Source organism: Lissotriton helveticus, chromosome 4_1, assembly GCF_964261635.1.
Source record: "Lissotriton helveticus chromosome 4_1, aLisHel1.1, whole genome shotgun sequence".
Lineage (NCBI taxonomy): Eukaryota > Metazoa > Chordata > Amphibia > Caudata > Salamandridae > Lissotriton > Lissotriton helveticus.
The window spans coordinates 1,508,841,962-1,508,853,972 of record NC_136063.1 but is presented as its reverse complement, the minus strand read 5'-3'; positions in this window follow the sequence as shown (position 1 = coordinate 1,508,853,972).

Here is a 12,011-nt window from a genome sequence, read left to right as displayed (position 1 = left end):
CCCCTTTTTTGAATAGTGAAGTAGGCAGTAGCTAGGCCATAACACAGGGAGCTATTCACTTAAAAAATAAAATATGCACTTTGTTTCAGTGAACTATATGCACTCAAAGATACCTATGTGCCTAATTATGCATCCTGCCTACACCCAGACTTTAATCTGAGATAGCTAAGTTGAAAAGCACACAGACACTGAAACAACTAGTGACCTAGTTACAGAAGTATGCAAAGATTCACTGACACACACAGGCACAACTGTTAAGTATCTTGTGGTAACGAAGGCAGTTTCTTACACACTTAAATAACCTAATAATCACTAGTACACCCAGAAGGCAATCTATTCAGGCCCTTACAGACACATTTAGACAATCACATATCACGTAAAGTGAGGTAGTGATTTAGTAAAAGATTTGTATACATATGCAATCACAGCCCCAGATAGGAACTGTAAAACACATTCAGATATCTGCTAAACAACTGACACTTTCAAGTTTACCATGGATACTGGTAGTCCTTGCAATATGTTTCAGGCCTGGTATACTAGAGCTTGGGCAGGTAGTTTACTGTTAGAGGTGTATTATCCCTTAAAAGTTCTACTAAAGGCCTAAACTGTTGTTGTACCAGATATAAGTGAACACTAAAGTAGGCTGTAGCTAGGCCATAGCGGAGGGAGCTATTTGCTTAAAAAGTAGAAGATGCACTTCGATGTTTCAGTGAGCAATTTGCACTCAAAGAACGATTGTTCCTAATTATGCATCCAGACTACCCCCAGACTTAAATCTGAGATAGCGAAGTAGAAAAGCACACATACATTGAAACACCTAGTGATGTAGTTACAGCAGCATGCAAACATTGACTCACACAGACAGGCACAATTGATGTGTATCTTTTGGTAATGAAGGTAGTTTCTTTCACACTTAAATAACCCAATATTCACTAGTACACCCAGGAGGCAAATTATGCAGGCTGTTACAGACAGATTCAGGCAATCACATATCACATAAAGAGAGGCAGAGATGTATTAATACATTTACATACACATGAAATCACAGCCCCAGATAAGAACTGAAACACCCATTGAGATGGCTGCTAAACAACTGGCACTTTCAAGTTTACTATCAGAGAAATAGCCCTTGCATTATGTCTCACAGCTGGTATACTTGAGCTTGGGCATGTAGTTTTGCTGGTAGAGCTCTTGTATCACTTAAAAGTGATACACAAGGTGAAGACTGTTGTTGCACCACATCTAAGTGAATACTGAGGTAGTCTATAGCTAGGCTGTGGCGCAGGAACTGTTTTCTTAAAAAGTAAAAGATGTACGTTGATTATTCAGTGAGTTATGTGCCCAATTATGCATCCAGCCTACACTCAAAGCATGCAAATATTCACTCACATAGACAGGCACAACTGATATGTATCTTGCGGTAATGAAGGCTGTTTCTTACACACTTAAAAAACCCAATATTTACAGACACATTTAGGGGACCGTAGACAGACAACCATTTACGAACAAACTTGTATACTCATGGAATATCATCTCCTGATAAGGACTCACACAATTATCCACATATAAGAGAAAAAGACTGGTAAATTCAAGCCTAGCATGTAAAAGCCCTTGTCAAGTGTTATGCTACTCTTCTACACCATATGACTGTCTCCTGAGGTAGGCTGTAGTTAGTCAATAGGGTATGCGTCTTAAGTTAATGTCTCTGTAAGTAGGTATATGTGTGAGTGAGGGGTGTGTGAGTAACTCTGTGAGTAAGTGTGTGTATGATTAGCTGTATGAGCAATCTCTCACTCACCCATACATATAACTGAGCAGGAAGGTAGGCTATCGGTAGTTAATAGGTAGGGTGATACATACTTAAAAGTGAACACATGTAGTTTGAAGATTGCCTAAGTTATATATCCTCATGTAAACAAAACATTTAAATAGTTAAAATATGTAATGTAACACTATATAATTAAATGATGAATGTACTTTTCTACTTTTGTTTTCAGACATCAATATCTAGTTGTCTACCAAAATTACCATGCCAACAAAAAAATCTGAGACAAAAGAAGCAGCAGCATATATAGCGTCTCCTTAGAACGAAGAAAGAAAAGGGTAACTGTGGCCGGAGAAATCCGCTCCACCCGCAGAGTATGAGGAAATTTGCCAATCTCTGCTTACTCCGCAGTGGAGCCGAGTTGACCAGCCCCGCCTACATCCCCCTAGTAAGAATTACATTAATATACATTACATTTAAAATAATAATTACCTTTACGGCGTTGTTCCCGGGCTGCGTGCACCTCTTCCTCTGCGTTTCACAGTGATAAGCCCATGCGCGCGCCCAGGCATGCGCATTCTTTACGAGAAAATGCGTGGACGCGTACGCATGCGTGAAACGCTGAGGAAGAGGAGGACGACAGCCTGGGATGCCACATTCAAGGTAAGTGTAATTCTTCCTAGTGGTGGTGGAGGTGGGCGGCTGAGCAGAGTTTCCACGGAGTTGGTCCCCAACTCTGTGGATCTCCGCATAGTGCCACTCCGCCCAGGGTTAGAAATGGAGCAAAATGAAGAAAAGATGGTCAAAGAGAAAAGGCTTGCTGGTAAGAGACCCACGCCATTTCTTAAAATTGTTTATGCACAACTGGAAAAAGAACAATAATAGGTAAAGAAAAAGAAAACTACAACGCAAGTACAAAGGACAAAAAGTCTCTGATGTAAAAAGGAGGGACTTTAAGCAGAAAGCAGAAGCAGTTCAAGGACATCAGAGGTAGGATGTTCCAAACTAGACTAATTTGCAAATTCTTGAAGAGGAAACTATTTACCTTGGTTTTAAACCAAAGGAAGAAGCTGGACAAAATAGTGTTGTCCATGGGGAAACCTAACCAAAAGAAAAGACTTGTTAATAGAAGTAACTTTGACGTAGTATTTAGGGGTGAATGGATAAATACATCAAGTACTGAGCCTTTCTTTAATGAAGAAGGCTATTTCCAAGACAACACATTAGTGCATGCTGGACGATTTTGTGAGATGAAAAATTGTATTCCTGTTCCAAAGGAAATAATGGTACCTAGAAATGTTGAGTAAGAGAATGCTGAAGAGATGCAAGGAAGGTGTAGCCAGGCCCCTGCGCTCAAATGAAATTGTAGTATTGTTTGTAGTATTCGTTAACAATCAATTGTTATACTGAGAAATTACCTCTGTATGTTTGCTTCCAGAAGTTGAACACCAAAAATACGTACTTTGCAAGGATTAGATCCATACAAAGCTAGAAAGCATCCTAAACATACAAGGACACTCACCTGCTTGTCTGTCAAAAATTGTATGATAAAGCAGCTTTCATCATTTTAGAATGTTAGGTGTACAGCCTTCAATAATTAATTTTTTTTTTAGGTTTTATGTAAAAAACCCTGCTCTAAGTTTAGGAGAGATGAATAGAGTTCTTTCGTATGGTAGTGTAGTAGAAGTAGAAAATGTTTGTTATGATGTTGAATTACATTTTTTTGGACCGGAACAGGAGTGTAGGGAAAATGAAGAGGTGGTAACAACAGGAGTTGTGGAGCAGAAGAGGTGTATTACTGTTTAATATTCTGAAAAAGATTAGAACATTTAACGTAGTTTCTTTGTAGCAACCAAACTGTGTTTGTATATGTTGTTGACGCACTCATTGCAAAAATCAAACTTGTAATGTTGATTTGTACATTTAAATTTAACAGAAGAATAATATTAAGTGGTGAGAATTTGCTTTTTATTTGTAGTGGAATGATTTGACTTGTCCACCCGACAAGTTATATGTGAGTACTGCTATAATACGTTAGAAGAAAACCGAAGTACTTAAAGATTTTAATGTTTATGAATCCATATTAACACAGTCTATACATCCATTTGAAGCTATACTTAGCATGGAGCGAAACATAGGGAAATTACCTCCAACTGAGCTCCAGAAAGGTCTCAAAGGTAGAGTTGTATACGTGCCATTAGTTTTAAGGAGGATACTGAAACTATTGCAGTATAGAGAAATTTGGAAGAGGCACTTGTAATTTAAGTAAATTGTGTCCCAATCAAGAGTAAAACGTTTTAGTAGATGTTAGTAAAGTTAGAAATGCAACTTCATACCTGGTACAAAATAACATGTATTATATGCAGACATTCTTCAAGATATTCAGATCTGGAGAACAATACATAATCTTAGACAGGTCAGATAGAAAACGTGGACCAATCCAGACTGAACATTTACGAACATTATAGCATTCATCCCCTATATTGTAAAGACATTGTTGATGATGCTATTGATCTATATGAACTAAAAGAAGCAAAAGGAACCCCCTTAAGTGTATGGTAAAAAGGTTTAGAAGCTCGCTGTTTCCCTCATCTCTTTCCAACTGGAGAAGGTGGTAGGTATGATGATCAGTCTGTGTAAATATCTGTGGCCGAGTACAGATGTTCTAGACTTTATTCAAAGGAGCCTAGATTGCGTCAATGTATCCCTTATATGCTTCATCTATTATTTGAAAGTGATTTGTCTACATTGTCTTATGCCGTAAATCACATTTTGAAAACGGGAAAAAAATGCAAAATCTATCTGCAAGATAATTTGTTGAGAAAATTCACAGAAAAGATGACCAGCTATAATACAATTTGATTAATCTCATGGCATGTCTACATGGGACCAATGAATATTGGTATTGTCGTCATGGTAAACTAAAATGTATGTTGAAAAATGTAGGAGCACCTACATGGTTTCTAACACTCAGTTGTGCTGCATATGCATGGGATGACCTGCTTCAATTCTTGTGAAAGGCTAATTCAAATATAAAAGACATCGATCTAAAGACACCAAGAGAACTCTGCTCATTGGACCCTGCAAATGTTTGCAGACATTTTAACTACAGATTTCAAGCCATGATGGTTTTTAGTTGCAACAGGTGGCACAAATAATACCAAGCCAAAGGTGCACCACATATTCACATGCTATTATGGGTAAAAGATGCCCCAAGGTTTGGAACAGACACTGATACGTCTATGTTATCTTTCATGGAGCAGTATGTGACTTGCATCATCCCAAAGGAAAGTATTGACAAAACGTTAAGACACCAAGTTCTACGATTCCAAAATCATAGGTCTGGGAAACTCTGTTGAAGAAAATATAGATTGAAAGGAAACTTTTATACAAGATGTCGCTTTGGATTTCAATGACCTGTGATCTGAGAAGGAAGAGTTAAAAGATTTTTTTCTACAATCAGACATTCTTTCACATGGAAATCACCAAAGAAGACATACGACCTCAGAAGAACAGAAGCTTCAAAATGCATCAATAACTACGATCCTTTCATTTAGATGATGTGGAATACAAACATGGATCTACAGGTTGTTGCAGATAATTCAATTGCTGTTGCTCTGTATGTCACCTCTTACATGACAAGGTCAGAGAAAACTAAGTCAAAGGAGATGTGGGAGGAGATTTCAGCAGAAAAGAGTCGTACATAGAAATTGTACAGTTTTAGTTTGAAAATGCTTTCTCACAGAGAGATAGGCTCTTATGAACTAAATATTGCTAGTTGCACAATCTGGAACTGTGTTACAATAGTTTGGTCCTTTTTTGTCTTCCATTTGGGAGACTCAGCTTATCTCAACTGGCCATGGTTGTTGTCACCGCTGAGGAATCCAACAAAGCCATGGGAAGTCCACTTCAATGTGGCCCATGGATGAACACGGTGGCCAGTGGAGCGAGCTTTTGGGCACCTAAAAGCCAGGTTTCGTTGTCTGGAAAAAACCTGGTGGAACCCTCATCTACTCACCTGCTATGGTGTATCAAATTTTAGTGGCCAGATACATGCTCCACAACATCGCCCTGTGACAGCACATCCCTTACATCGAAGAGGATGGAGGCCATGAAGAGGCTCTGGGTGAGAATCCTGAAATGACAAATAAAGATAGTGGTGAAGAGGAAGAACATCTAGATGTCAACTTCTCATCATGAGTGTAAGTATATCTTTACACGGCAGGTCTTTCATTGTTATACCAACTATCAATGTGGTGATAAGTGAAGAATGTGGTGGTACTTTATGAGAAGGGCACGTTCAGGGAAAATCAGGCCAAATGTGTTTGTAGATCAAAGTGTGGACATATTGACTACCGTGTTCAGTTACATTGGTTATTCCTGATTGCTCTGTGAAAGTGTGTCCTCTAAATGTTGACTTTGTAATGTGGTCATCATGTTAAGTGCAATGATAATGTTTCTTTTTTTGATCTGTTTTAGGTTCCTTCACCATGTCATCTTCATTTGGCTGTTTCAGAGTTGTGACACTTACAGGTATATGGTGCTATTTCCAAATACAAAAGGAACCTGGGTTGATCCTGTGACAGACAGACATAGCAACTTGTACTGTAATTGAATGGGAGATTTGAAGATTGCATTGGACTTATTCTGTGTTGTGCATTGGCATTAAGGCAATATGTGTGCCATCATTGTCTCAAAACATATAGTAATGGAACCAAATCATGGGTCACAGGTCAAATCCTCATTGTGTGTAAAGTTATGTAGGTGCTGCTGTGTCCATCATTGTGGGAGATACTTCTTGTGGGACACTGCTAAAACCTGGTTGTGACATTCCACCAGATACCAGAACAGTGGTTTGTAATGATACTGTGACAAAAAAATGTAGTGCTGCTATGATTTTGTCTCTTGGTGTTATAGATATAGGATTCCTTATGTGAACAGAACACCTGGCTACAGCTGATGACATAAATCAATGATAAATTGCCTATGATATCTTATTGTTTTGGACATATCTTCTTCTTTCATGTTGCCAAGGTCTTGAACTAAAAATGTGCAAACTGGCACTGAATATTTGTGCAAAGTATGGATAGTTATGTTAGTGCAAGTTTTGATAGACAAGTATTGGTTAAAGTAAATAAACAAAGTAAATAATAAACCACAAGGTACTAAACGACAGGGTATAAAGGGACAGGAGACAGGGAGAATGAACAAAAAAAATCACTTAACAGGCAAAGCCTCTGGGTTCAAAGATCGTGGTGCAGCTGGAATGGCAAAGGATCATGGTCTGAAATGGAGTTTGTTTTATACTGTGTTATACAGGTGTTTCTATTTGGCCAATTGACATCAGGTGTTTTCTGTTAGTATCCATCCAATGGCCATAGTGATGGTGCATTGTGGAGCCCGTACCACAATGACACACTGGGGCTTATTTACAAGACCCTTGCACCACTGGCACGTCACTTTATCCCACTTTAAAAGTGAACCACCAGCGGAGCAAGGGGCTTGTAAATAAGCTATACTCTGTCTACGAACTGCCGCTAGCAGATCACCAGAACAACTGTGAAATCTAAATTGACTCTGGGGGAACCCGTCACCCTGTGGCAATGGAGTAGTATTTGTAACATTGGAGTCCACTGCACCTGTGTACCGCAAATGCCGTGGGAAACAGTCTGTTGACAAAGATGGTGAGGCAGCCTGCAGGTATCTAAATATAGCAGGCTAAAGACCGTCAACTCAGCCGAGTACTAGTGGTAAGACCGCCAACATCAAAATCAGGCCCTTAATATTCAAACTCCAAACAAACCCTCAGAAAGTGTTAAAGTTTGGTTGACTGTAAGTTTACTATGCTAACTTAAAACAATGCCATTTTCTGCATGGTTCAACTTTGGGGAATTCATGCTTACTATTCTAACTCTGAACCCACCCTCATTGTGTAAAGTGTTTAATAATGGGATATTCAGATTCACTATTCTAAGGATAGTCAGATTTACTATTCTAACTCCACTCTCACACCAATTGGGAAACATGTTTAATTTTTGTGAATTCTGATTTACTACCATGACTACTATCCGAATACCATGAATAAAATTATTTAATTTCGTGGGTTATCGATTTCGTATTGTGACTCCAAACCCACGTCCATTGGCGAAAGTATTTAATTTTGAGGAGTTTAGATTTACTCTTTTTACAAACTAAAACACCCATGTGAAAGTGTTTAATTTGCGAGGAGTTCAGAATTTATTATTCTAACCCAATGCCCACTGGGAAAACTGTACTATACTCTTCCATTGACAACGCTAAAACTATTTGGTAAAGTAATTATGTTCAGATTTACTATTCAAGTTCAACCCACAATCATTGGATTTATTTTTTAGAGAGATCAGATTTACTAGATGTACACTCATTGTAGAAAGTGTTTAATTTTGAGGAGTAACTATCTGCTATTCTAATTTCAAATCTACGAGCATTAGGGAAAGTGCTTAGTTTTGGGGACCTCACATTTACTCTTCTAACTGACATCATACAACTATTAGGAAGCATGCTTGATTTTGTGAAGTTTAGAGCTACAATTCTCACTCCAATTCCACATCCATTGGGAAAAGTGTTTAATTTTAGACAGTTCAGAAATACTAATCAAAGTCCAACCCTACAACCTCTTGCGAAATTGTGTAATTTTGGTGAGTTCAGTATACTATTCTAATTCCATCTCCCCACCCATTGACCAAAGTGTTTAAGTTGGTGAGTTCATATGCACTGTCATAACTCAAAACCCGCACCGTGTGGGCAGAGTGTTTAATTTTATAAATTTAAGATATAATAATTTGACTACAACTCTACAACTCTAAGAAGACATTTTTAAACTTAGGGACATAGAATTATTTTTCTAACTCCAACCCTAAACCCATTAGGAAAAGGATGTAATGTGTGTGTATTACTAACTCCGTAATATTGACTTCTGGATATTTTTTTTTAATATTTACATAATTTTTTTTAAAACAAACTTTATTGAGTTTTTTCAGAATACAACACTTTGCATTTTCCCATCCAGCAACGTACTTGAACTCGTGTACACGGCCCCGATTTACACATTACATAGTTTTCACATATATGTTGTGCTGGACAGAGGCCGTCATATTACTTATGGGCACTCTAAGAGGCTCCAAAGGCTCAATAATAGACAACATCTTAAACACATCCCAACATCTCCCCCCACCGTCCCCCTGCATCCTCCCTATCCCACCCTGGGCTCTGATTGTCATCACCTGTAATCTAGATTACGTTTCTCCCCTCATTCCGACTGACGTATATTGTCTTTGCATGCGATATTGTCCATCAGTTAATACTTTCCTCTCTTGCCTGTATATGGCACATACTTATTTATGGTGAGTGTGGAACATCCGATGTGTTGTTTGGGCTGCTTCCTTTGAATGACTCTAATACTATTTCCCATTCCAGTGAGATTGGATTTTTCCGGAGCCCTCTGGCTTTCTCCCTATGCAGTGATGAGCTTTTGGCCCTTGACCATCTCACCACCTCCTCATACCATGTCTGCACGGAGGGTGCCCTAGCGGACTTCCAACGCATAGTGATAGACCTCTTGGCCATCAATAGTGCCAAGTCTAGGAAACATAGCTGCACCTTCTATGCTGACCTTCGTCTACAATGACCCAGTAGGCATACCAGTGCGGTGGCTCCCTCCATGATATTAGTGACTGCCTCGATCATGTGCACTACTCTGTCCCAGAATGCTCTCAGTCTGGGACATGCCCACAGCATATGAAGTAAATCAGCTTAAGGCAGCCAACATCTAGGGCAGAAGTGAGCGGTAAGCGGGTACATCTTTTGCAACCTGTGTGGTGTCAGATAAGCCCTATGCATTATCATGCACTGTATGAATTTGAATTTTGCATTCCGTGAAATCCTCTTAGGATAGTCTAGGACATCTGCCCATTCCTTGTCCGTGAATTCCTGCCCAGTGTCCGACACCCATTGCACCCTGAGAGCAACTAGGGGGTGTACGGAGTGCGCCCTAACACTCCGATATAGCCTTTTAATGAAATGGCTTCCCCGGCCCATGAAGTATAACACTTTAACCAGTTCATGTGTTTGGGGTTCCACCTGGTCTGGAGACCATTGTCTTTTGATATATTGTACTAGCGCAGCGTGTATAACATACAGGGTGTTGGGGCCCCCGGTTTCATGCACAAAGGTGGTGTGGTCCATAAGCGCCCCTCGCTAAAAAGTGCTCCCATTGTGTCCATCACTGTGTCCAGCAATGGCCTAAGCGTCCATGTCCTCAGTCTGCCACATATCAGTGGTATCCCTACCAGCAGAATATTGCCTGCGTAGGGTCTATGAGTGCCTTTGTATTTCAGGGCCCTCTTCCAGCAGCCTAGCACAGTGGTCAGCATCGGTGAGGCGGTCACCAGAACTTTATTGTTGGGTAGTAGCAAAGTGTGTAATAAGTCCTGTTCTAGGTGCTTTGTTGTGTATCCGATCTCCTGTAAATTCTGTCCCGCCATCCAATAGGAGAGCCATTGTATCTGACAGGCGTAATAATACGCTTTAAAGTCCGGCGCTCCTAGCCCTCCCTTCCGAGTCTCTATCTGTAGTTTCTTGAGGCTTATTCTATGGCGCCCTGTTCCCCATATTAGGTCCGTCAGGATGATGTCCAGGGTGTGAAAAGTAGTCGGTGGCACTGTCAGCAGAAGGTTTGCAAAAAGTATAAGAGGCGCGGGAGCACCACCATCTTGGATATTGCTATTCTTCCCACGACTAATAGGGGTAGCGCCAACCAAAAGGCAACCTGGGAGCGTATCCCTCTGATGGCCTTATTGAGGTTACCCTCCAGCATGTTGTCATGGAATCAGTATATATTTATACCCAAGTATTTGAATGTATGTGCGGCCACTTGTAGATTTAGACTGCCAAAGCGTATGTTGTCTGGGTGGTGCTGGTCATGAAAGAAAAAGGCATTTGACTTCTGTTCATTAATTGCTAGTCCAGAAATCTTCTCGAACTCAGCAAATATTCTCGGTATGGGGTCTAACCCGCTCATAAGGTCCGGCACATAAATTATTAGGTCGTCTGCATATGCCGATAACAAGTGTGATCGGGAATCAACTGGGATACCGGACTGGGTTGCCCCTGCTCACAACCTCAACGCTAATGGTTCCAGTGCCAATACAAATAATATTGGGGACAGAGGGCAGCCCTGTCGTGTGCCTCTAAAAGCTCGATATTCGTGGGAGATACGTCTCCCAGACCGGACCCTGGCGATCGGGGCTACATATAATAGGCGCACCCATTTAACATAGTCAGGGGGTAAGCCAAAGCGCGCTATGGCCTTAAACATGTATTCCGAGCTCAGTGTGTCAAAGGCCTGTTTCATATCGAATGCAATGCATCCAGCTCGTGGGTGGGTGGGTGGTTAATTCAGAGGTTATTATGTGGTGTAATCACCATATATTTAGGGACGTGGTGCGCTACGGAATGAAGCCGAACTGATCTATATGAATCAATTTATGCAGGTACGGTTGGATCCGGTTCACTAGGATTTTACTGAGTATTTTATACTCCGTAGACAACAGAGACAGGGGGCGGTAGGCCGACATGTCAGCCGGATCCCTACCTGGTTTCGGCAGTGACACCACCAACACCTGCACCGTGGTGCGGGGCAGATGTCCTATTTCTAGGGATTTGTTATATACCTTCTCCAGTTGGGGTACTAGTGTCTCCGAATAGGCCTCAACTCTACTGGTAGGCCATCCATGCCTGGGGCTTTGTTCCGCGAAAGCCCTTTGATGGCGGCCCTAATTTCCCTTTTGGTAATAGGTCCCATTAGGGATTCCTGCATGCCTTCCGGAGCCTGAGGGTACTCTAGATCCGTAAGGAAAGTATCAATGTGCATTTCATCTAGTGGCGAGGGTGCCATATATAGGGATTCATAATGGGCACAGAACGCCTCATTTATGTCATATTGTGTACACACCGTGTTCCCCCCTGGTAGATTGAGTTGACTAATGACGGTATGCGGCGGGTCGTTTCTAATTAATTTGGCTAGAAGAGCTCCTGACTTATCCGCTTCTGTATGTTTCATTTGAGTGTAGGAGCTATAATCTATCAGGTGGAGTGTTTCCAGCAATTCTGCATGTGTAATGCATGCCTCCTGTAAGCTAGCCTGTTTGTCTGGGTCTTGTGCTGCCTCCCTTTCTAGTCTTGTAGAAAGCTTGTCGCGGAACACTGC